Source organism: Lipotes vexillifer, unplaced genomic scaffold, assembly GCF_000442215.2.
Source record: "Lipotes vexillifer unplaced genomic scaffold, Lipotes_vexillifer_v1.1 scaffold496, whole genome shotgun sequence".
In the NCBI taxonomy this organism is placed as follows: domain Eukaryota; kingdom Metazoa; phylum Chordata; class Mammalia; order Artiodactyla; family Lipotidae; genus Lipotes; species Lipotes vexillifer.
Window position 1 is genome coordinate 58,893 of NW_006786690.1, and position 24,166 is coordinate 83,058.

The following is a 24,166-nucleotide window of genomic DNA, read 5'->3' on the forward strand; positions in this document are numbered from 1 at the left end:
ATACACCATATTAACAGATTGAAGAATAAAAACAATATGATCATCTCAATAGATGCAGGAAAAGCTTTTGACAAAATTCAACACCCATTAATGATAAAAACTCTCCAGAAAGTGGGCATAGAGGGAACCTACCTCAACATAATAAAGGCCATATATGACAAACCCACAGCTAACAACATTCACAATGGTGAAAAACTGAAAGCATTTCCTCTAAGATCAGGGACAAGACAAGGATGTCCACTCTCACCACTATTATTCAACATAGTTTTGGAAGTCCTAGCCACGGAAATCAGAGAAGAAAAAGAAAAAAAGGAATACAAATTGGAAAAGAAGAAATCAAACTGTCACTGTTTGCAGATGACATGATACTATACACAGAGGATCCTAAAGATGCCACCAGAAAACTACTAGAGCTAATCAACGAATTTGGTAAAGTTGCAGGATACAAAATTAATGCACACAAATCTCTTGCATTCCTATACACTAATGATAAAACGTCTGAAAGAGAAATTAAGGAAGCACCCCCATTTACCAGTGTAGCAAAAAGAATAAAATACCTAATAAACCTACCTAGGGAGACAAAATACCTGTATGCAGAAAACTACAAGACACTGATGAAAGAAATTAAAGATGATACAAATAGATGGAGAGATATACCATGTTCTTGGATTGGAAGAATCAATATTGTGAAAATGACTATAATACCCAAAGCAATCTACAGATTCAATGCAATCCCCATTAAATTACCAATGGCATTTTTTACAGAACTAGAACAAAAAAATCTTAAAATTTGTATGGAAACACAAAAGACCCCAAACAGCCAAAGCAGTCTTGAGGGAAAAAAACAGAGTTGGAGGAATCGGACTCCCTGACTTCAGACTATACTACAAAGCTACAGTAGTCAAGACAATGTTGTACTGGCACAAAAACAGAAATACAGATAAATGGAACAGGAAAGAAAGCCCAGAGATAAACCCACGCACCTATGGTCAACTAATCTATGACAAAGTGGCAAGGATATACAATGGAGACAAGACAGTCTCTTCAATAAGTGGTGCTGGGAAAACTGGACAGCTGCATGTAAAAGAATGAAATTAGAACACTCCCTAACAGCATACACAAAAATAAACTCAAAATGGATTAGAGAACTAAATATAAGACTGGACACTATAAAACTCTTAGAGGAAAACACAGGAAGAACACTCTTTGACATAAATCACAGCAAGATCTTTTTTGATCCACCTCCTAGAGACATGGAAATAAAAACAAAAATAAACAAATGGGACCTAATGAAAATTCAAAGCTTTTGCACAGCAAAGGAAACTACTAACAAGACCAAAAGACAAGCCTCAGAATGGGAGAAAATATTTGCAAATGAATCAACAGGCAAAGGTTTTATCTCCAGAATATATAAACAGCTCATGCAGCTCAATATTAAAAAAACAAACAACCCAATCCAAAATGGGCAGAAGACCTAAACAGATATTTTTCCAAAGAAGGCATGCAGATGGCCAAGAAGCACATGAAAAGCTGCTCAACATCACTAATTATTAGAGAAATGCAAATCAAAATTACAATGAGGTATCACCTCACACCAGTCAGAATGGGCATCATCAGAAAAATCTACAAATGACAAATGCTGGAGAGGGTGTGGAGAAAAGGGAACCCTCTTGCACTGTTGGTGGGAATGTAAAGTGATACAGCCACTATGGAGAACAGTATGGAGGTTCCTTAGAAAACTAAAAGTAGAATTACCATATGACCCAGCAATCCTACTACTGGGCATATACCCAGAGAAAACCATAATTCAAAAAGACACATACACCCCAATGTTTATTGCAGCACAATTTACAATAGCCAGGTCATGGAAACAAACTAAATGCCCATCTACAGACGAATGGATTCAGAAGATGTGGTACATATATACAATGGAATATTACTCAGCCATAAAAAGGAACGAAATTGGGTCATTTGTAGAGACGTTGATGGACCTAGAGACTGTCATACAGAATGAAGTAAGTCTGAAAGAGAAAAACAAATATCGTATGTTAACACATATATGTGGAATCTGAAAAAATGGTACAGATGAACCAGTTTGCAGAACAGAAATGGAGACACAGATGTAGAGAACAAACGTATGGACACCAAGGGGAAAAAGTGGTGGTGGGGGAGGTGGTGTGATGAATTGGGAGATTGGGATTGACATGTATACACTGATATGTATAAAATGGATGACTAATAAGAACCTTCTGTATAAAAAAATAAATAAAAGAAAATTCAAAAAAGAAAAAAAGACAGCAATGGTTACTGCACATCTTGAAAATGTGAATTTATTCCACTCCAAAGCCTTCTTACTGCTGTAAATTTCGACAAAACTGTGAAAAAGACTATGATAATGTCCATGGAAGGCCGAGTAGGCATAAAGTGACCCACATCTTTATTATATCAATGACTAGATTGCTATAGATTTCTTTTTAAAAGCTAAGTAATTATTGTGGTAAAAACATATCATAAAATTTACCACCTTTACCATTTTTAAGTGTACAGTTCAGTGTACACTTAACAGTAGTGTTAAGTATATTGACATTTTTGTGAAACAGGTCTCCTAAGTCTTTTTATCTTACAGAATTGAAACTCTCTACCCATTACACAATTCCCCTTTGTTCTCTCCCTCCAGCCACTGGTATATTTATTTTTTTTAATGTTTATTTTTATTTATTTATTTTGGCTACACCGGGTCTTAGTTGCAGCATGCGGACTCTTTAGTTGCAGCATGCGTGCAGGATCTATTTCCCCAACCAGCGACTGAACCTGGCCCCCCTGCATTGGGAGCTCGGAGTCTTACATTGGACCACCAGGGAATTCCTCAGCCACTGGTATGTATATATATATATATATATATATATATATAAATTACTACTTTAAAGACCTCAGATAAGTAGAATCATACAGTATTTGTCCTTTTGTGACTAGCTTATTTTACTTAGCATAATGGCCTCAAGGTTCATCCATATTGTATCATGTGACAGTATTTCCTTCGTTTTTAAGGCTGCATTGTATTCTAAAATATATTGAAAAAATAAAGTATGCATATACCTTATTTTATTTATCCATTTATCTGTCATAGGATATTTGGGTTGCTTCTACCTTTTGGCTATCGTGAATAGTGCTGCTATAAACATGGGTGTGCAAATATCATTTTGAGACTGTGCTTTCAATTCTTTTGGCTATATATTCAGAAGTGGGATTGCTGGTCATATGGTAGTTTGATTTTGAATTTTTTGAGGAACTGCCATACTGTTTTCCACAGCAGTTGCACCATTTTACAATCCCATCAACTATCGATTGCTTTTAGAAGCTCAACTATCATGTACATAATAAGATATTGCCTTAAGTACCATAGAGAAGTCAACAGAAACAAAAGCTAGACCATTAGCCTCTCAGATCAATCAGGAGGGTTTAAGTTGATAACTATTACAAAACACTGATTCATTATGTGTTTTTAATGGAAATATATAATTTAGAGAACTTATTTTTAGATAGCTTTAGTGTAATTAGGCGTGTGTTTTGATTTACATTTTGGCTTTTGTTTAGAAAGACATGGCCATAATACTTTTGGACTATTTGAATAGCCTTTCTTTTGTGTTAAAATTTGAATGAAATATTTCAAATCTACAGAAATAATATAGCAAATACCTAAGTAGTTATAACTCAGCTTGAGCAAAACCATATTTTTAGCATATTTCTTTTATTAAAAAAATTTATTTATTTATCTGTTTATTTTTTGGCTGCCCTGGGTCTTCGTCGCTGGGCGCGGACTTTCTCTAGTTGCGGTGAGCAGCGGCTACTCTTCATTGCGGTGCACGGGCTTCTCATTGTGGTGGCTTCTCTTGTCGCAGAGCACGCGGCATGAACCCGTGTCCCCTGCATTGGCAGGCGGACTCTCAACCACTGCGCCATCATGGAAGCCCTCTTCCTGTAGTTTGAGAGGAATCATGGGCTCTGTAGTCTTGCAGACCTGGATTCAAGTCATGGGTTTGCTTCTTGCCAGTTATGTGGCCTTGAGCAAGTTGCTTAACTTATCCCTGCCTCAGTTTCCTCATCTCTAAAACGGAGATAATCATAATACTTCCCAAGATTGTTGAGAGGATTAAAGAGAAATATGAGCATGTATATATTTACTGTGTATGGTAAGTAACACATAGTAAAGCTTCAGTTAATATTAGTAATTACTTGTTTTGTTTATTGAGCACCTACTATATGCCAGTCACTCTTCTAGTGCTGAGAATTTAGCAGTGAACAAGAGAGATATAGACCCCCATGGAGCTTACTTTCTAGTGACAGATGATAAATAAACAAGGTAATTTCAGATAGTGATAGGGACCATGGAGAAAAGATAAGGTATGAGAAGGGGATGGAAGAGCTACTTTAGATGGGAGATGAGGCTCATGGGGGGCCTGTGTGAAGCCTTCAGAACTGAAATTTAACTGAAAGTAGCAGAGGAATAATTCATTGGAAGGTTTGGAGAGGAGTGTTCAAGAGAGCAGAAAGGGTATTTGCTTAGACCCTGAGGCAAGAAAGCTTGGTCTGTACAAGAAGCACAAAGAAGAACAGGATGGCTGTACGTGAAGGTAAGGGAGGCTGGAAATGACATCAGAGAGTTGGGAAGGGCAGGCCAAGAAGGGCCTTGTAGACCATAGTAGAGAGCTTGGATTTTATTCTTAAGGGACTGTGAAGACGTTGGAGGGTTTTTATTGATAATAGGTGCAGCATTCTTTGCTCTGGGGAGGTATTTGTGTGCTTTCTTGTAGGTGTGTTTTAGAATTATGTGTATGTATATGCTTTAGGAAAAACTTTTCTGGGGAGACCTCATTGGTTACTCACGTACTCCCCCTGGTGGAGTTGTTGGCTCAGCTTGCATGGTTTTGGATGAGCAAAAGCAAAGTAAATGAGCAATTGATCCTTTTAGTCAACAAGCATTTATTGGGTGCCCTCCACAAGCAAGGTTCTGTTCTGGTACTGAAATACATCTGTGAACAAAACAGACAAACATGCGTGCCCTCATGGAGCTCACATTCTGGTGAGGGGAGGAAGGGGAGGGAGATGGGGGTGGGGGCAAGATGTTAAACCAAATTCACTAGCAAATTGTTGGATGGGAAAAATGTTATTATAGAAAAATTAAGTGAGGGAACTGGGCTAGGAAGTGCAGGGAGGATGGTAATACTTTAATTTTTTTTAAAAACATCTTTATTGGAGTATAATTGCTTTACAATGGTGTATTAGTTTCTGCTGTATAACAAAGTGAATCAGCTATACATATACATATATCCCCATATCCCCTCCCTCTTGCATCTCTCTCCCACCCTCCCTATCCCACCCTTCTAGGTGGTCACAAAGCACTGAGCTGATCTCCCTGTGCTATGCGGCTGCTTCCCACTAGCTATCCATTTTGTATTTGGTAGTGTATATATGTCCATGCCACTCTCTCACTTCGTCCCAGCTTACCGTTCTCCCTCCCCGTGTCCTCAAGTCCATTCTCTATGTCTGCATCTTTATTCCTGTCCTGCCCCTAGGTTCTTCAGAACCATTTTTTTTTTTAAGATTCCATATATATGTGTTAGAATACGGTATTTGTTTTTCTCTTTCTGACTTACTTCACTCTGTAGGACAGACTCTAAGTCCATCCACCTCACTACAAATAACTCAATTTCGTTTCTTTTTATGGCTGAGCAATATTCCATTGTATATATGTGCCACATCTTCTTTATCTATTCATCTGTTGATGGACACTTAGGTTGCTTCCATGTCCTGGCTATTGTAAATGGCGCTGCAATGAACATTGTGGTGCAAGACTCTTTTTGAATTATGGCTTTCTCAGGGTATATGTCCAGTAGTGGGATTGCTGGGTCATATGGTAATTCTATTTTTAGGTTTTTAAGGAACCTCCATACTGTTCTCCATAGTGGCTGTATCAATGTACATTCCCACCAACAGTTCAAGAGGGTTCCCTTTTCTCCACACCCTCTCCAGCATTTATTGTTTGTAGATTTTTTGGTGATAGCCATTCTGACTGGTGTGAGGTGATACCTCATTGTAGTTTTGATTTGCATTTCTCTACTGATTAGTGATGTTGAGCATCCTTTCATGTGTTTGTTGGAAATCTGTATATCTTCTTTGGGGAAATGTCTATTTAGGTCTTCTGCCCATTTTTGGATTGGGTTATTTGTTTTTTTGATATTGAGCTGCATGAGCTGCTTGCAAATTTTGGAGATTAATCCTTTGTCAGTTGCTTCGTTGGCAAATATTTTCTCCCATTCTGAGGGTTGTCTTTTCATCTTGTTTATGTTTTCCTTTGCTGTGCAAAAGCTTTTAAGTTTCATTAGGTCCCATTTGTTTATTTTTGTTTTTATTTCCATGTCTCTAGGAGGTGGGTCAAAAGGATCTCGCTGTGATTTATGTCATAGAGTGTTCTGCCTATGTTTTCCTCTAAGAGTTTTATAGTGTCTGGCCTTACATTTAGGTCTTTAATCCATTTTGAGTTTATTTTTGTGGGTAATACTTTAATTTCAAATATAGTGTTAGGAAAGTTCTCATTGAGAGGGTGACATTTGAACCAAGATGTAAAAGAAGTGATAAGGTGAAAGATGCAGTTATCTGGAGGAAGAACATTCTGGGCAGAGGGATCAGCAAGCACAAATACCCTGAGTCTATGTGCAGGTTAGAAGAATAGCAAAGAGGCCAATGTGACTTGAAAAGAGGGTTAATGGAAAGTGTAGGAGATGAGGTTATTTGTACTGGGGCGTGTCAAGTCTTGAGGGTCCTCTAGGCTTATGCAGGATTCTGGTTTTCACTTTGAAATAGGAATCCACTGGAGCAGGGACCTGATCTGATTAAGGTTTTAACAGGAGCCCACGCTGCTGTATTAATAGACCCTGGAAGGGCAAGTGTATAAACACAGCAAACAGCCACACATTAACTGTGGCTTATACCAACAGAGGCAGTAAATAGTCGTAATCTGGACAGATTTTAAAGGTAGATCCTGCAGAATTTGCTGATGATTTAGATGTATGGTGTCAGAGACAGGAGTCAAGGATCTCGGTAAATGATATTGCTTAGTAAATTGTCATAGGAAAAGGTGATCAAAGAAGATACAGCCAAAAAATGTAGGAAAAAAAACGTACTTTAGAGGTGTATCAACTAATAGTGTTTATTTTTTCTGGATTTTGTGTTATTTATGAAATTTTTTAAACTTGTGATTTCTTTGCTAACACTAAGGATTCATTTTTAGACCTAATATTGTATTTGTAATTGTGGGTTTCCTTAAAGAGAGCCCCCGAATTGAATAAACTTCAGGCCCCCACAAAACCTTAATTCAACCCTGCTCCTTTTCCATATTGGGGTAGTAATTTAACGTTAACGAAGCATTTAAAAACCTTGTTTCTGATAAAATTATTACATAAAATATTGCGCACGAAATAGAAGTTAACTGGAAGCTCAATACAATATTAGGAATAAACTAATACCGGAATAAAACCATCACCTTGGGCTAGCCTCCCCTCCAAGTGCCTTCCAGAATTTCCTAGCGATTCTTCCTCCCACAGTTTTTCTAAATCTACCAAATACGTCCAACATTTCATTTTCGCTTTAGAGAGACAGGAATTACACGCAACTTAAAACAGCTTCCTGAAACATGAGTGCTGAGTATTTTTTTTTTACCGGTGCTGCTTGGGCCTCAGTGGTACCCAGGGACCGCAAGAACCAACCTACCCGCCCCAAGCACCACCGAGGGGCCGGGAGGGCCGTAACTAGGGGCGGGGCTCCCGGGACGGCCGAGTGGGCGGGGTCTAGGCGCCTGACACATGCGCCCAAAGGCTTCTGTTGGAACGAAGTGTGGATTGTGTGATGACCCTGGCCGCCAACTTCCGGTTTCTAGGGATGCGCATCCGGGTCACACTAACGCCGCCGTTTCCTGCAGCCGCTTGGTTCTCCTGTGTGTTTGGACCAGTCCCCATGTCCTGCTGTGGGGCCTCTGCAGCCTTTGGGTGAGTCTCCGCTGCCGACAGGGTCTGAGTGCGGCCGGTCGAGTACAGCCTGTAGAGGGACTGGTCAAGAGTTGTGTCCCGGTCCCTGTGGGTGGGGATTCTCTTTGCCTGTCCCTTGTCCCTGTAATGCTTCCTGAGCTCATTTCATTCCTTCCCCCGCACGCCGGCCTCGCCTCTTTCCCCTCAGCTGAGCCTGTTTTGTCGCCGCTCACCTCTCGCCTTGCTATTTTTCCTCCGCCTCATCCGCCTTTTAAAAAGCCCTGGTTTCTTGCCTTTTCGCCTCAGCGCTTCCGTAAGCCACTGCCCCTCGGTTTTCCCTCTACTCTCACTTTAACACTTCTCTTCCCCGACCGTTGATCCTGGGATCTTGCTGTTTTTTCACCCAGCAGGACGGCCCACCTCCTCGTTGTGCTCACCCTGCTCCACTGCGAAACTGAGCCTGTCTCTCTCTGGGGTCCTAGGTCCTGGTTCTCCAGCTTCCTTCATCCTTGACCCGTACCCCTCCCGGGACGAGTAGGTGACATTTGTGCTTCGCCTGGGGTTCTCCCTCCTTTTCTTCGCTAGAGGAGGCCTTTGCCCAAGCCCGGATCTGGGCAGATTTACCCGGCCTGGGGGAAGTTTTCCTTAAGGCGCTGGGTTAGACTGAACTCTGGTAGTTTCCATGGTTAGGGAACAACAAAGGCGTTCCCAGTTCTTCGCTGGAGCACAGTTTCGGGGGCTTTCACTAGAGCAGGCTAACAGGTGGCAGGCATTCGGAATTGCTGGTAGATTGGGCTTGTGTCATTTTATTGATCGACAGGTCATGAGGACGTTCTGTCATTTTCTTGTTCTCTATCCCATTAGAATGGATAGGCACAGCTGAGGCAAAAATGCGGATGTTCTGGGATGATCAGCTCTGTTTTCTGCACGGGCTTTACTTATAGGACAGTTGCTATGATGGAGGACAGAGTTTCTTGGGAGATTATTAGCCCCAGACTTTTAAGCTTATTGACAAAAATTTTAGTGTACTGTTACTGAAAAAATTTCTCCTAAAGAGTTCATTATAGTAATTTCGAAGTACAGTTTCTTTAGTTGAACTCAGTGTGCGTGTGTATCTTTATCTTTGCTTCTTATACATTGTTTCTTCATTGTTACTGTATTGACAAGTTTTCTGTTTTTCTTGTTTCTTCATAGACCAGACATTACATTACTTTATTACATAGCATATTCTTCTGACTCTTTTTTTCTTTACTGTTTTCACCCTCTTAAAACCATCTTTTTCTCATTTTGAGACTTCAGTTTCTCGTAAATTTCTTAAATGTCTCTGTAGGCTTTTAGTCATCTTTAAAATGAAGAGATTAGCTTTAATAAGGGTTAGTGTCCTGTTTTCCAAAATTTGTTATCTGAGGTACATTTTGAGACACAGAGTTGGATAATTTTTATTTTTGTCTTTCCAATATTTATGGTGTATTTCTAGCATTTGATTACAGATGTTTTTGTGTGATCAGTTTCTGTTCTCATGTAAATTGTGCTCTAAAATTTAGTACTTCGGTGAACAGAATAAATACAGCTTTTAGCATATGCTTTTCTTTTGACTAATAAGTTATAGAAAAGTCTCCCTCATTATATGAGACATATACATATGCAAACATAGCATAGACCTTGGCGTATTCCAAAATTGGGCTGATCCCTTCAGCTATTTTTAGTAAAGGACTTTGGAGCTTGGCCGTATTAGTCCCAGAAGCCACAGAGAAGGACCCTTCTGGTTGGCTTTCAGGACTTATTTCACTGCTGAGGGAAGCCCTTTTGAAAGCTCCTTACTAGTACTTCCTCCCCAGCACCTACATTGGAAACTCTAGCTTCTGTTCATCCTGTGGCCTCATCATTTCCCAATCTTTAAAAACTAACCCCAATGAATATGGGCTGACACTCTGTTTTCTTACCTCCAGGCTGGTGGACCCTTATTTTTTGTACATACATACCCATATTTGGATTGCTGCAAGGCCCTCTTTCAACCTTTTTCATTTCTGAACTTTTTACTTCTTCAGCATGTCTGTTTAAATCTAGGTTGATTTCTATAGTTCACAGCTGGAGGGAACCATAAGAGTTCAAACTTATCCCTTAATTTTACAAAATACGGAAATCAGGGTTTAAATTGGTGGTGTTTTCCCCAAGGTCATTTTTCACAAATAAGTCCTGTTCATGTGTTTAGAGAAATGGGTTTTAGTTCTTTCAAAGCTGTAGGCTGGAGAGCACAATATTGTATTTAGTGGTTCATTTCAGTAAATTTATGTCATAGGAATAAACGTTTTACGTTAAGAAATCTATGATGCAGAATTTAAAATTCAAGGCTGAAGTCATTTTGCCTTCAAAGAGGGACTCCAGAAAGAAACTGTGTTGTACAGAAGTAGAAGTTGAAAAGTCTTAGGGAGTCTCTTTCTCTCTCTTTTCTTCTAAAATCTCTTTGATATTATGATATATATCATATATTTGATATATATCAAATATATATATCAAATATATATATTTGATGTTATGATATTATATTTGATATATATTTGATATTATTATATTACGATATTACTATTATGATACAAATTCTGCATAAAAGCTCTTACATGAAACGAACATCCTGTGGTCTCATTGGAGCAGTTGTATTCATGGTCCTATTTGTACAGAACAGTGATAGACTTTCTAATTACTGAAAAGCCTACACCTCATGCTTAGCTGCCAAAGGAAAAAATATCACTAGAGACAACATAGTGTATGTGTTTTTAAAGCTCAGGAGAGGAATGACTGTCGGTTTTCTATAAAAATTTCTGCTTTAGTTTGGCAGAGTCTTAGTTTGTAACCCTGATGGCTCAATTTAAAATACATTTATACATATTAGTTTTATGCCTGCAGGTTTTTTTGTTTGATTATTTTTGATTGTTATTTTTTGTCATTTTACTTGCTACTGTACTTTGTTTTACATGCTTTAATTTTTATCCTTGAACCCTAGGATATGTTTTAAGGAAAATGCAGTTTTAAAAATTAAAAATTTTTACAGTGCCCTGGTCATTTGTACCTCGCGGTATGATGGTTTCTGTGATCTGCCTAAGCCACTCCATGACTTTATTCTTTTTGTTTTGTTTACAGACAAAAGGCTCATAGAACTTCTTTTTTGGTAGTTGTCTAAAAGATTTTTGTGTTCTGCATATAATAGCAGGATATTTTAACTTCTTTGTGATTTAAATGGAGGAAGAATAGTTCAGAATTGTTCAACATAGAATATAGTTCAACATAGAAATAGTTCCAAATGTATTTAAAGATATTAAGAATAGTTTTTTTTTTCCCCAATACATTCATTTAATTGGTTTATACCAAGGGGCCGAATTGTAATATTTATAGTAAAGTGGAAAAATATGTGGACTTTCTATCTGCAGATTAACTTAAAAATACAGGTGCATGTTCTTGCTTAAGCAAAAACTGCCTTATTATGTTTTATTGGCAGAGAACAGCAAACAGCAGCGACATGATCATCTTGATGTTTTTATTTGATCCCATTAACCTAAGTCCTAGGGTATCTAATTATTAAATGTAGAAATAATTAGGGTATTTTGTCTATTATTTATAGTATATTAAAAAGGATATTTGAAATATGGGCTTCATAAAATTTATCTTTGCTGTTTTCCCCTTTTAAATATGTAGTAGTATTTTAAACCAGAAGAAGAACTGTAGATAGTGCTGACTTATTGTAAGTTAATTAACAGATTAGCCCAAGACGGTCAGTGCTTAATATCTTAAAGATCTTGCTACAGATTGTGTTGGATGCACTTTAACTTATTAGCTTGGTTAATATTTGTACTAGTTAAATTTGTTTTTATTCCCTAGGACATAAAAACAAATAGTTTTATAGTAGTTAGGAAATAGTAATAATCTTTGTAATACATTCCTTTCAGCAAATTTTTTATGGATACCTACTATGTACAGTTATATTACATATATAGACAGTTCATATGACCTAGGTGACATTATACAAGGCTGACATTTACACTTAGATTCTAAATTTGACTTTATTTGTATATATCTGAATTAAACTATAAGACTAAACATAACCTGCATCACCAGGGTGTAGGTAAAAAGAAAGACTTAACATATTAGAATGAAAATAAGCTTTAATCCTAAGAAGGTGTCAATTCTTATCAGCACAACGGCATATGATTTTTTAACTAGATTTTATGATTTTCTATTTTCAAAACACTCAGTGATTTCATTATTTGAGTTTAAGGTTCTTGCATTAATCTGTATCACAGCTTAATTAATATAAATAGTCATGTTCTTTATACATACAGTTAAATAATTTTCATTTGGGAAACTTTTTCACAACTGAACTGTAAAAATCTGTAGTGGTAAAGCAGTAATTTTTTTTAAAAAGCACATTTTGTGTAGCACTTACTCTGTGCCAGGAATTACCAAGTGGCTTACATATAGTATTAACGCTTTGATCCTTACAACACTATGAAGTAAGTACTATATTTATTTTATCTCCATTTACAAATGGGAAAACCAAGGCACAGAAGTTACACAATTTGCCCAAAGTAACACAGCTAGTTGTCAGGAGAGGTGGATTTGAACTTAGTTTTTCTAGCTCCAGAGTTCATGACCTTTTTATACAAAGTTCTACTAGTTTAATGATTTCTTCCTTCATAGGTTAAAACAGTTAAAAAATCCAATTTCTCTGAAACACAGAAGAATACTGCATTTGGTTGGGAACTTTGGAAAGGGGTTTTACCTGGTCCTTTTATAAATGCTGGCTTAAGGCAAATTGCAAACCCTTTACTACCTAGGTTTCTTAGATGGCAAAAACCACATATTAAGAAAGCAAGTAATATCCATATCCTTCCCTCTTAAAAAAATTATCATATGGAAGTTAATTACTTTTGAGTTATTTGGAGAAAAGGCAGTTTGTTTAATAAAATGCATTCTATGTTACTAAAATGTTTACCCCTTGACATTAATTTTTTCCCTTTCTCTGATTTGCAGAATATTAAATAAATTTATGTAATAGTCTTGAACTGTGAAATCTTACTGTCCCCAATATGAATTTAGCAACTTTGAAATATAAAACAGAAGACTAAAGCTGAAATTTCTGACTTATCTCTAGTCTCGTTTCGAGATTTGAAATATTTCAGAATTTAACAACTTTGAAATATAAAACAGAAGACTAAAGCTGAAATTTCTAACTTACCTCTAGTCTCATTTCGAGATTTGGAAATTTGTACAAAATTAAGTGCATCCATTTCTTTAGAACTAACATGTTTAGATTAATATATTTAAATTAGTCTTTTTATTTTTACTTTAGAAAAGAGGAGGTGTACTTTCATAAAACAATTCCTTTTTAAATAAAAATGCAAATAATCATTTAGAATATTGTTAATCATATTACTATTACTTTTCTGTACTTTTATTTCCAGATTTAAAAATTTTGTTGCATCTCTAAGGGAAGGAGATGATTTTATATCAGTTGAGTGCAGCTTAATGGAAGAGCCTGGGACTTACATGTGATGAGAAGTTATTTTTCTGAGTATTTTTGAATACACTTGAGAATCATGGAATCTGGTTAACAAAAAAACTACCGTTGTTTCTAGTCAGAAGTGACACTTGGTTAGGGATACTACTTATTTTCGTTCTTATATACTATTAACCCCCCTTTATTAATTCAGACATGTTAATTAAGTGCACTGATTTTTAATAGTAGCTTTTGCCTTGATTTTTTTTTTTTCTCTGTCAGAAAAGTATTGTTATTGAGGTGAAAAGTGTAAGCTTTGCTATGATGATTTACTTACTGGTATTTAAAATGTTCTTCACTTTGATTTAAACATTTGATTTTTATTTCAAAAGCAACTCTCTTTTATATGTGGGTTTGATAATCAGTTTATTTTCTAAAATTTCAGTAGTTTCCTTTCACCTGAAATTTAATAATGTAGCAGTTACTGAATTTAGGAAAATTGGTAGTTTGTTGCTGTCAGCACTGTTACTATGGGAATAAATTAGAATGATTAGCTCTTAGGTGGAATTGAACTTATTCTTTAGTTTCCATCGTAGTTGGAAAAGATTTAGGTCAGATTCTCCTGTTGTTCCTCCTTTTTTCAAAATAAGAGGGCATTTTAATTTAGCACAACGATGTTAATTTTTTCCTACTAGATTGATTATATTAATATGATAATCTCACTCTCTTTACTGACAGCATAATCCAAAATGCGTGTGTATGACTTTTTCTTGAAGTATTTCAGAATTTAGAGAACATTTTAGGATACAAAAGAGTTCATACATATCTTATTAAAAAACATACCCTAGTAATCAGTGTGTTATTACTTCACTGAGTTTTTCAAATCTGTTTTTCCTTTTCATCAGTTCTTAACTTTGCTATAGGTTAGGAAGCAGTGATTAGATAACATTAAAAAATAAGTGTTCTTGAGAGTGAGTACTAGAGCTTTAGCTTATGCACCATCTGTCATATTAGTGTGGTATTTAATAGCTAGATGAACTGAAAATCTTTGCTTTATCTCATTTCTGTTATCTCCTGTTAGTAATATTTATTTAGTGTTGGTACCTCTCATTTGGTGAAATTGTTGCTTATTTGGAGTAACTATGGTAAACTATTGATTCTTACCCAGATGGTTCCTTTTTCCTTTTTTGTTCATTTTCAGAGGCTTGCCTTTAAAAAACTGTAATTTAGAGAACCACTAAAACTTTGAGTGTTCTTTCATATGTAGCTTGAAGTGGATATTTCCCTCCTTTTTGACTGGTCAGTTTTTTTATTTTTTAAAAATATTTATTTTGGCTGCACGGGGTCTTAGTTGCAGTGTACGGGATCTTTAGTTGTGGCATGCGGAATCTAGCTCCCTGACCAGGGGTCAAACCCGGCCCCCATGCATTGGGAGCACGGAGTCTTAACCACTGGACCGCCAGGGAAGTCCCTGGTCAGTTTCTTAAAATCTTTGGGTAAAATGACATTCAAACTTTTTTGATCACAACCCACTATAAGATGCATTTTTCATTGTCATCCAGTACTTATACACATATATGTACATATTAATATTTAAAATTGAAACAGACGTTTCATGAAACAATATTTATTTTTACTATTGGTGATACATTGTAATGTTTTCTATTTATTTTGTTTAATTGCATTTCATTCAAAACAAACTGTTGGTATCCACTAAATGGATATAACCCAGTAATGTGTTGAACCTGCAGTTTGAAAAATTCTAGTGACTGCTAGATGTTTTCCAATATTGTTTTTTGGGAATTGGAGATGTTTGGGTTTGTTATTCACTGAAATATATCTTGATTTTCTTAATCTTTTAACCTAAATAATTGTGCAGAACAGTTGAGAGAGGGAGACCCTGTTGCCCCAATTATTGTTACTGTCACCTCTGTCCTCTGTGTCTAGGCACATCATTTAAAAAACTGCAGTGATACAGAATCATGAGGTTGACAACGCTTGGTCATGTGTAGAGCTTTTATCATTAGAATCCTTTTCTAGTTTCCATCTGACAGTCAAAGTTTAGTTTGATTAAGTTCCTTTCACAAACCTTGCTTCTGCTCTTGGCAACTAGTCAAAAGGTTACAAAGCTGCTTTATTCTGCTTTTTTCTGGCCCCATTCCAGTCTTTGTAAACCAAGAAAAGAGAGCCAAGGAGTGAAGCAGTTTTCCTTCTGTGTATATAGTCAGGTCAAAGTAACACAATCGAAGAGTCATTAGGATTTGTTACAGTGGACCGTATTTATTTATTATCCTGATTTCATTTCCTCTAATCATAAAGGGGGAAAGATGGTAGAGATATCAACAGTTCCTAGCATATCACAGCTATTAGAGTGAGGCAGGGTCAGCAGGCATACACTACTGTTTTTACCACTACCTCCTCTTAACACGTAATGAGCACTTACTATGTGCCAGGCACTATTTAAGGCATTTCTCTTGTATTAACTCATATTTATTTAGGAGGCCTGGGGGAAGAACGAGAATGAGAAAGAATAAAGAAGAAAACTGGCTTTCTTAGTATCTTCTCATTACCTGGCTTGTGAGCTCTGGCTATTTGTGACCGTAGCATGACATAGCATACATTTTTTTTTAATAAATAAATAAATAATTTTGGGCTGCACTGGGTCTTCGTTGCTGTGCGCAGGCTTTTTCTAGTGCGGTGAGCTGGGGCTACTCTTCGTTGCAGTGCACGGGCTTCTCATTGTGGTGGCTTCTCTTGTTGCGGAGCACGGGCTCTAGGCATGCAGGCTCAGTAGTTGTGGCTTGCAGGCTCTAGAGCACAGGCTCAGTAGTTGTGACGCACGGGCTTAGTTGCTCCACAGCATGTGGGATCTTCCCAGACCAGGGATCGAACCGGTGTCCCCTGCATTGGCAGGTGGATTCTTAACTACTGTGCCACCAGGGAAGTCCCAGCATATATTTTTAACTTGGTCAGCTTTTTAAAATCATTAGTCCTGTCTGTGATGTTCTGTACTTAGGCACGAAGCTATGGTTTAAAACCTCAGGCTTTGAAGGTAGGCTGCCTGGGCTTGAATTCCAGGTTGGTGAGTTATTACGTATATGACCTTGGTTGAGTTACTCTCTATGCTTCAGTTTTCTCATCTGTAAAATGGTGATAATAGTAAACAGCACATATTTTATAGATTTATTGAGAGGATTAAAAGAGTTAATATACATAAAGTACTTAGAACAGTGCCTGACCCATAAAAAACATTACATGAATGTTAGCTATTAGTAACTCACAACTCACAGTTGGATCTCCTGAAAGTATTTGTGACCATGATGAGTTTATATTTGCTAAGTAACAAGACGTGATTGATATTCAATGTTTTTTTTTTGTTTGTTTGTTTTTTGCAGTACGCAGGCCTCTCACTGTTGTGGCCTCTCCCGTTGCGGAGCACAGGCTCCGGACGCGCAGGCTCAGCGGCCATGGCTCACGGGCCCAGCTGCTCCGCGGCATGTGGGATCTTCCCAGACCGGGGCATGAACCCGTGTCCCCTGCATCAGCAGGCGGACTCTCAACCACTGCGCCACCCGGGAAGCCCCGATATTCAATGTTTTATTGCCCAGGAGCTTGAAAACAGCTTTCCTTGAGGACTTGGAAGGAAGTTCTTGTGCCGAGTGTTGGAATCAAAGCCAGGGACAGAGTATCAGCTACAGGCCCAACTTGTTTAATCTCTCATAGGAATCTCTTGTTATTTGGACCTTACCTTTTTTGTTGGGTTTTGTTTTGTTTTTTTTTAAAGATTTTTTTTTTTTTGATGTGGATCATTTTTAAAGTCTTTACAAAATTTGTTACAGTATTGCATCTGTTTTGGTTTTTTGGCCTTTGGCTGTGAAGCATGTGGGATCTTAGCTCCCCCACCAGGGATTGAACCTGCACCTCCTGCATTGGAAGGTGAAGTCTTAATCACTGGACCTCCAAGGAAGTGCCTGGACCTTACCTTTAGTAATTTTAATATTTAGCCCTTTAAAAAACTAAGAGGAACTAGTTAATGAATTGACTTTCACTCAAGACCACATTTATGTCCTGAGTCTGTTTAGCTTATGTCTACAATATTTCTTTATTTTATGTTTCTTTAACAGTTATATCATCCTAACTATGTGCCAGACACTGTTCTAAGCGCTTTATAGATATTAACTCATTTAAACCTATGACAAGTTTATGAGAAAAACACTAATTATTATTTTTCCCATTTTACAGATGAAGTAAATGAGGCTCAGAAAAGTTAAATAACTTGTCTAAGCTCCCACACCATTCATCAGTGCCAGAACTGGGATTTGAACCTAAGAGTCAGACTCCAGAGTTCATGCTTCAAGCTTGCCAAGCCTGCCTCTTACAGAGATGAATTATGTTGAAAAGGGTAAAATAGCAAGTGTTAAAACTTACTTCACTGTTCTTTACTCTGTGTACTGAATAACAGCACTGAAATTATGTGTGATGGTGTTTTGGCTGATGGATTTTTGAAGGAATAAATAAATTCGCAGTAAAATATTAATAAAAGATCTGTACCTAGATTTTATAGTTCTGAGAGCTAAAGACGTGCATTTCAAAAGACTCAGTTCTGTTAATATAGCATGTAGTAAGTTTTGTTCAAATACTGGATAGTGGATTGATAGATACATGTGATGGATAGATATATAGAATGCTATATAGAATTTTGATTTTAGAAAATGGGTAGTATAGACACATTTATAGAACATTCATGTTGGAGTATACCATGTGTCAGGTCACAGCACCTATAGAAAAAAATGTGATTCTCTTAGAAATGTTAACTTTAGATTAAAGGAGGGTGGAGATAAAGTTTTGGAGGCTGAGAGTTCTATGGAGTCTGGATCTCCATGCATTAGAGAAACTCTTATGCTTTGTGACTGACATGTTACTAAAAACTGAAGAGAGGTCCAAAGAGGGTTGGAAGGAATGTAGTAGAACCGTTGGATTATTATTAAGGTCATTGTGACACTCTAATTCAGATGAACTAATTCCTTCTCAGTACTTTATACTGTGGTTTTGGAATTTTTCCTGTGGAACGCTATCTCCCAATTTTATTGGAAGCTTGTGGGGAAAAGTTTGTGTTAAATTTTTTTTTAAATTTATTTTATTATTTATTTCTGGCTGCATTGGGTCTTCGTTGCTGTGCGTGGGCTTTCTCTAGTTGCAGCGAGCAGGGGCTACTCTTCATTGCGGCACGCGGGCTTCTCATTGTGGTGGCTTCTCTTGTTGTGGACCACGGGCTCTAGGCACGTGGGCTTCAGTAGTTGTGGCACATGGGCTCAGTAGTTGTGGCTTGCGGGCTCTAGAGCGCAGGCTTAGTAGTTGTGGCACACTGGCTTAGTTGCTTGACGGCATGTGGGATCTTCCCGGACCAGGTCTCTTGAACCCATGTCCCCTGCATTGGCAGGCAGATTCTTAACCAATGCACCACCAGGGAAGCCCTGTGTTAATTTTTATTAAGGATAATTTTACAGACAACTTCAAAGGATGATTTTCCAAGAAGTAAGGTTAGAAATTGTAAAAACAGTTCTTTTCAGAGAATCTATTCCTGATAAAATATTTTTTCCTGTTAAGAATTTGGTATAGCCTAAGTGTATTTTTAAAAAAATTCTTTCTCAGTAAGTTCTGATAGTATTCTGTTTAGTGTAAAGTTGCTATAAATATTCCTACAGCTGACAGTACCATGATGTGTTAGTCATGCCTCCCAAATAAAGTAGCCAGAAGAATTCACCAACTTTACCACAGTCAGTTGGCTGGGCTGTTTATTTATGGAGGGAGTTAACCAACATGGTGATGGCTTTTGTCCGTCCACAGGAAGTCCAGCAGAGAAGGTGTGGTTGTTTGCAGTTTTTTTGGCCACAGAAATGTGATTTGTGCTGAAGCCTGAATTGTGAGAGCTAAAAGGCTCTCTTAGGGTTACTTTAAAGGGAGCCTTAAAGGAGGTCAGTTGCATGCAGGTCTGCTGGATATTTGTGTCTACTTAGCAGGACTCTTGAGTACAGAGGACTCTGAGTGAATGTGTTAGTAGATAACTTAGGTAAGTTTTTTTAAAGGTTGTACTTGAGAAAGATTGCCATCAGCTGATAGACTTCAGTGAATTTCTGAAAGATAGGAAACAGTGAGATTGGATTGATAGAGAAACTAGGAGAAGAAATCACATCGGAAAGTATGTGTAGAAGTTTCAGAAATATACCAGACTCCAAGTAAATGAATATGAAGAACGGAAGAGTGCCTGGAGTATTCATCAGTTTCCCGGCCCTTGCTCTATTTTGAGCTTCTGGTGTTTGTCCCCTGGATAAAGCCCAGAGAAATGCTTTCCAAACATATGGAACAATCTGCATGGGGAGGGCTTTCCTTATAGTCTCTTCTCCCCGTGGCATTTAGTATATATAAATCAAATCATGTCATTATCTTGCTTGAAGCACCCATTACCTCCCCAAACTGCTTATCATGTGTTACAAGGCTGTGTGCGACCTGGCCCTTGTCTGCTTCTCAACACTCATTTCCTACCACTTATTCACTTACTAACATCAGCCTTTTTGCTATTTCTCAAACATATCAGGATGTTTTCCTTTTAGTTTCTTTACACTTGTTTCCTTCTGAAGGCCCTCTTTTACATCTTTGTATAGTTTTCTACTTTTGATTATTCATATCTTTGCTGAAATGTTGTTACCACCTCAGAGAAATTATCACCAAATCTGAAATAGCTCCCCTGTAGTCATGCTCTACTCCTTCCTTTGTGTTATTTATTTACTTATTATATTTTTGGTAACAGCTTTATTGAGATATAATTCACATACCATACAATTTACCTATTTAAAGTATATAATTCATTGGTTTTCACTACATTCACAGAGTTGTGGAACCGTCACCACAACCAATTTTATTTTGTTTTTTGAATTTTATTTTATTTATTTTTTTATACAGCAGGTTCTTATTAGCTATCTATTTTATACATATTAGTGTATATTTGTCAACCCCAATCTCCCAATTCATCCCGCCACCACCACACCATCACTTTCCCCCATTGGTGTCCATATGTTTGTTCTCTACATCTGTGTCTCTATTTCTGCCCTGCAAAGTGGTTCATCTGTACCATTTTTCTAGGTTCCACATATATGCGTTAACGTACGATATTTGTTTTTTCTTTCTGACTTACTTGACTCTGTATGACAGTCTGTAGATCCATCCACGTCTCTACAAATGACCGAATTCCATTCCTTTTTATGGTTGAGTAATATTCCATTGTATATATGTACCACATCTTCTTTATCCATTCGTCTGTTGATGGGCATTTAGGTTGCTTCCATGACCTAGCTATTGTAAATAGTGCTGCAGTGAACATTGGGGTGCATGTGTCTTTTTGAATTACGGTTTTCTCTGGGTATATGCCCAGTAGTAGGATTGCTGGGTCCTATGGTAATTCTATTTTTAGTTTTTTAAGGAACCTCCATACTGTTCTCCATAGTGGCTGTATCACTTTACATTCCCACCAACACTGCAAGAGGGTTCCCTTTTCTCCTCCAGCATTTGTTGTTTGTAGATTTGCCCATTCACCCTCTCCAGCATTTGTTGTTTGTAGATTTGCCCATTCTAACTGGTGTGAGGTGATACCTCATTGTAGTTTCGATTTGCATTTCTCTAATAATTAGTGATGTTGAGCAGCTTTTCTTGTGCTTCTTGGCCATCTGTATATCTTCTTTGGAGAAATGTCTCTTTAAGTCTTCTGCCCATTTTTGGATTGGGTGGAGTTTTTTTTTGATACTGAGCTGCATGAGCTGCTTGTAAATTTTGGAGATTAATCCTTTGTCACTTGCTTAATTTGCAAATATTTTCTCCCATTCTGAGGGTTGTCTTTTCATCTTGTTTATGTTTTCCTTTGCTGTGCAAAAGCTTAGAAGTTTCATTAGGTTGCATTTGTTTATTTTTGTTTTTATTTCCATTTCTCTAGGAGGTGAGTCAAAAAGGATCTTCCTGTGTTTTATGTCATAGAGTGTTCTGCCTGTATTTTACTCTAAGAGTTTTATAGTGTCTGGCCTTACATTTAGGTCTTTAATCCATTTTCAGTTTGTTTTTGTGTATGGTGTTAGGGAGTGTTCTAATTTCGTTCTTTTACATGTAGCTGTCCAGTTTTCCCAGCACCACTTATTGAAGAGACTGTCTTTTCTCCATTGTATATCTTTGCCTCCTTTGTCATAGATTAGTTGACCATAGGTGCATGGGTTTATCTCTGGACTGTCTATCCTGTTCCATTTATCTGTATTTCTTTTTTTGTGCCAGAACCACATTGTCTTGATTACTGTAGCTTTGTAGTATAGTCTGAAGTCAGGGAGTCTGATTCCTCCAGCTCTGTTTTTTTCACTCATGACTGCTTTGGCTGTTCAGGGTCTTTTGTGTTTCCATACAAATTTTAAGGTTTTTTTGTCCTAGTTCTGTAAAAAATGCCATTGGTAATTTAATGGGGATTGCGTTGAATCTGTAGATTGCTTTGGGTATTATAGTCATTTTCACAGTATTGATTCTTCCAATCCAAGAACATGGTATACTTCTCCATTTGTGTGTATCATCTTTAATTTCTTTCATCAGTGTCTTGTAGTTTTCTGCATACAGGTCTTTTGTCGCCCTAGGTAGGTGTATTCCTAGGTATTTTATTCTTTTTGCTACAGTGGTAAATGGGAGTGTTTCCTTAATTTCTCTTTCAGACTTTTCATCATTAATGTATAGGAATGCAAGAGATTTCTGTGCATTAATTTTGTATCCTGCAACTTTACCAAATTCATTGATTAGCTCTAGTAGTTTTCTGGTGAAATCTTTAGGATTCTCTATGTATAGTATCATATCATCTGCAAACAGTGACACATTTACTTCTTCTTTTCCAATTTGTATTCCTTTTATTTCTTTTTCTTCTCTGATTGCCTTGGCTAGGACTTCCACAACTATGTTGAATAATAGTGGTGAGAGTGGACGTCCTTGTCTTGTCCCTGGTCTTAGAGGAAATATTTTCAGTGTTTCACTGTTGAGAATGATGTGTGCTGTGTGTTTGTTGTATATAGCCTTATTATGTTGAGGTAGGTTCCCTCTGTGCCCACTTTCTGGAGAGTTTTTATCATAAATGGGTGTTGAATTTTGTCAAAAGCTTTTCCTGCATTTGTTGAGATGACCACATGGATTTTATTCTTCAATTTGTTAATGTGGTGTATCACATTGATCACATTGATCAATTTGCATATATTGAAGAATGCTTGCATCCCTGGGATAAATCCCACTTGATCATGGTGTATGATCCTTTTACTGTGTTCTTGGACTGTTTGCTAGTATTTTGTTGAGGATTTTTGCATCTATATTCATGAGTGATATTGGTCTGTAATTTTCTTTTTCTGTATTATCTTTGTCTGGTTTTGGTATCAGGATGATGGTGGCCTCATAGAATGAGTTTGGGAGTGTTCCTTCCTCTGCAATTTTTTGGAAGAGTTTGAGAAGGATGGGTGTTAGCTCTTCTCTAAATGTTCGATAGAATTCACCTGTGAAGGCATGTGGTCCTGGACTTTTGTTTGTTGGAAAATTTTAAATCACAGTTTCAGTTTCGTTACTTAGATTGGTCTGATCACATTTTCTGTTTCTTCCTGGTTCAGTGTTGCAAGGTTATACCTTTCTAGGAACTTGTGCATTTCTTCCAGGTTGTCCATTTTATTGGCACAGAGTTGCTTGTAGTAGTCTCTTATGATGCTTTGTATTTCTGTGGTGTCCATTATAACTTCTTTTTCATTTCTAATTTTATTGATTTGAGACCTCTCTCTCTTTTTCTTGATGAGTTTGGCTAAAGGTTTATCAGTTTTGTTTATCTTCTCTAAAACCCAGCTTTTAGTTTTATTGATCTTTGCTGTTGTTTTCTTTGTTTCTATTTCATTTATTTCTGCTCTGACCTTTTAGATTTCTTTCCTTCTACTAACTTTGGGTCCACTAACTTTGGTTTGGGTCATTTAAAGCTTGTGTTTCCTTATTAATTTTCTGTCTGGATAATCTGTCCATTGGTGTAAGTGAGGTATTAAAGTCCCCCATTATTATTGTATTACTGTCGATTTCCTCTTTTATAGCTGTTAGCCGTTGCCTTATGAATTGAGGTGCTCCTGTGTTGGGTACATATATATTTATAATTGTCATATCTTATTCTTGGATTGATCCGTTGATCATTATATAGTGTCCTTCTTGTCTCTTGTAACATTCTTTATTTTAAAGTGTATTTTATCTGATATGAGTATTGCTACTCCAGCTTTCTTTTTTTAAATTTTATTTATTTATTTTTTTGTGGTACGCGGGCCTCTCACCGTTATGGCCTCTCCCGTTGTGGAGCACAGGCTCCGGACTCGCAGGCTTAGCGGCCATGGCTCAGGGGCCCAGCTGCTCCGTGGCATGTGGGATCTTCCCACACTGGGGCACGAACCCGTGTCCCCTGCATCGGCAGGCAGACTCCCAACCACTATGCCACCAGGGAAGCCCCTCCAGCTTTCTTTTGATTTCCATTTGTATGGAGTATCTTTTTCTATCCCCTCACTTTCAGTCTGTATGTGTCCCTAGGTCTGAAGTGGGTTTCTTGTAGACAGTATATATATATATATATGGG

General features: G+C 37.4%; 1 protein-coding gene across 3 annotated transcripts in view; it reads left to right on the forward strand.

The window, feature by feature from the left end:
• The first annotated feature begins 7,929 nt into the window (after nt 1-7,929).
• EYA3 (EYA transcriptional coactivator and phosphatase 3) overlaps nt 7,930-24,166 on the forward strand; it is a 96,571-nt gene continuing 80,334 nt past the window's right edge. The window contains exon 1 of one of the 3 annotated variants that reach the window (XM_007459068.1): nt 7,930-8,042. The gene's annotated coding sequence lies outside the window, so the exon portion shown is untranslated. The remainder of the gene's footprint in view (nt 8,043-24,166) is intronic. The other 2 variants (XM_007459069.1, XM_007459066.1) reach the window with 2 other exon arrangements.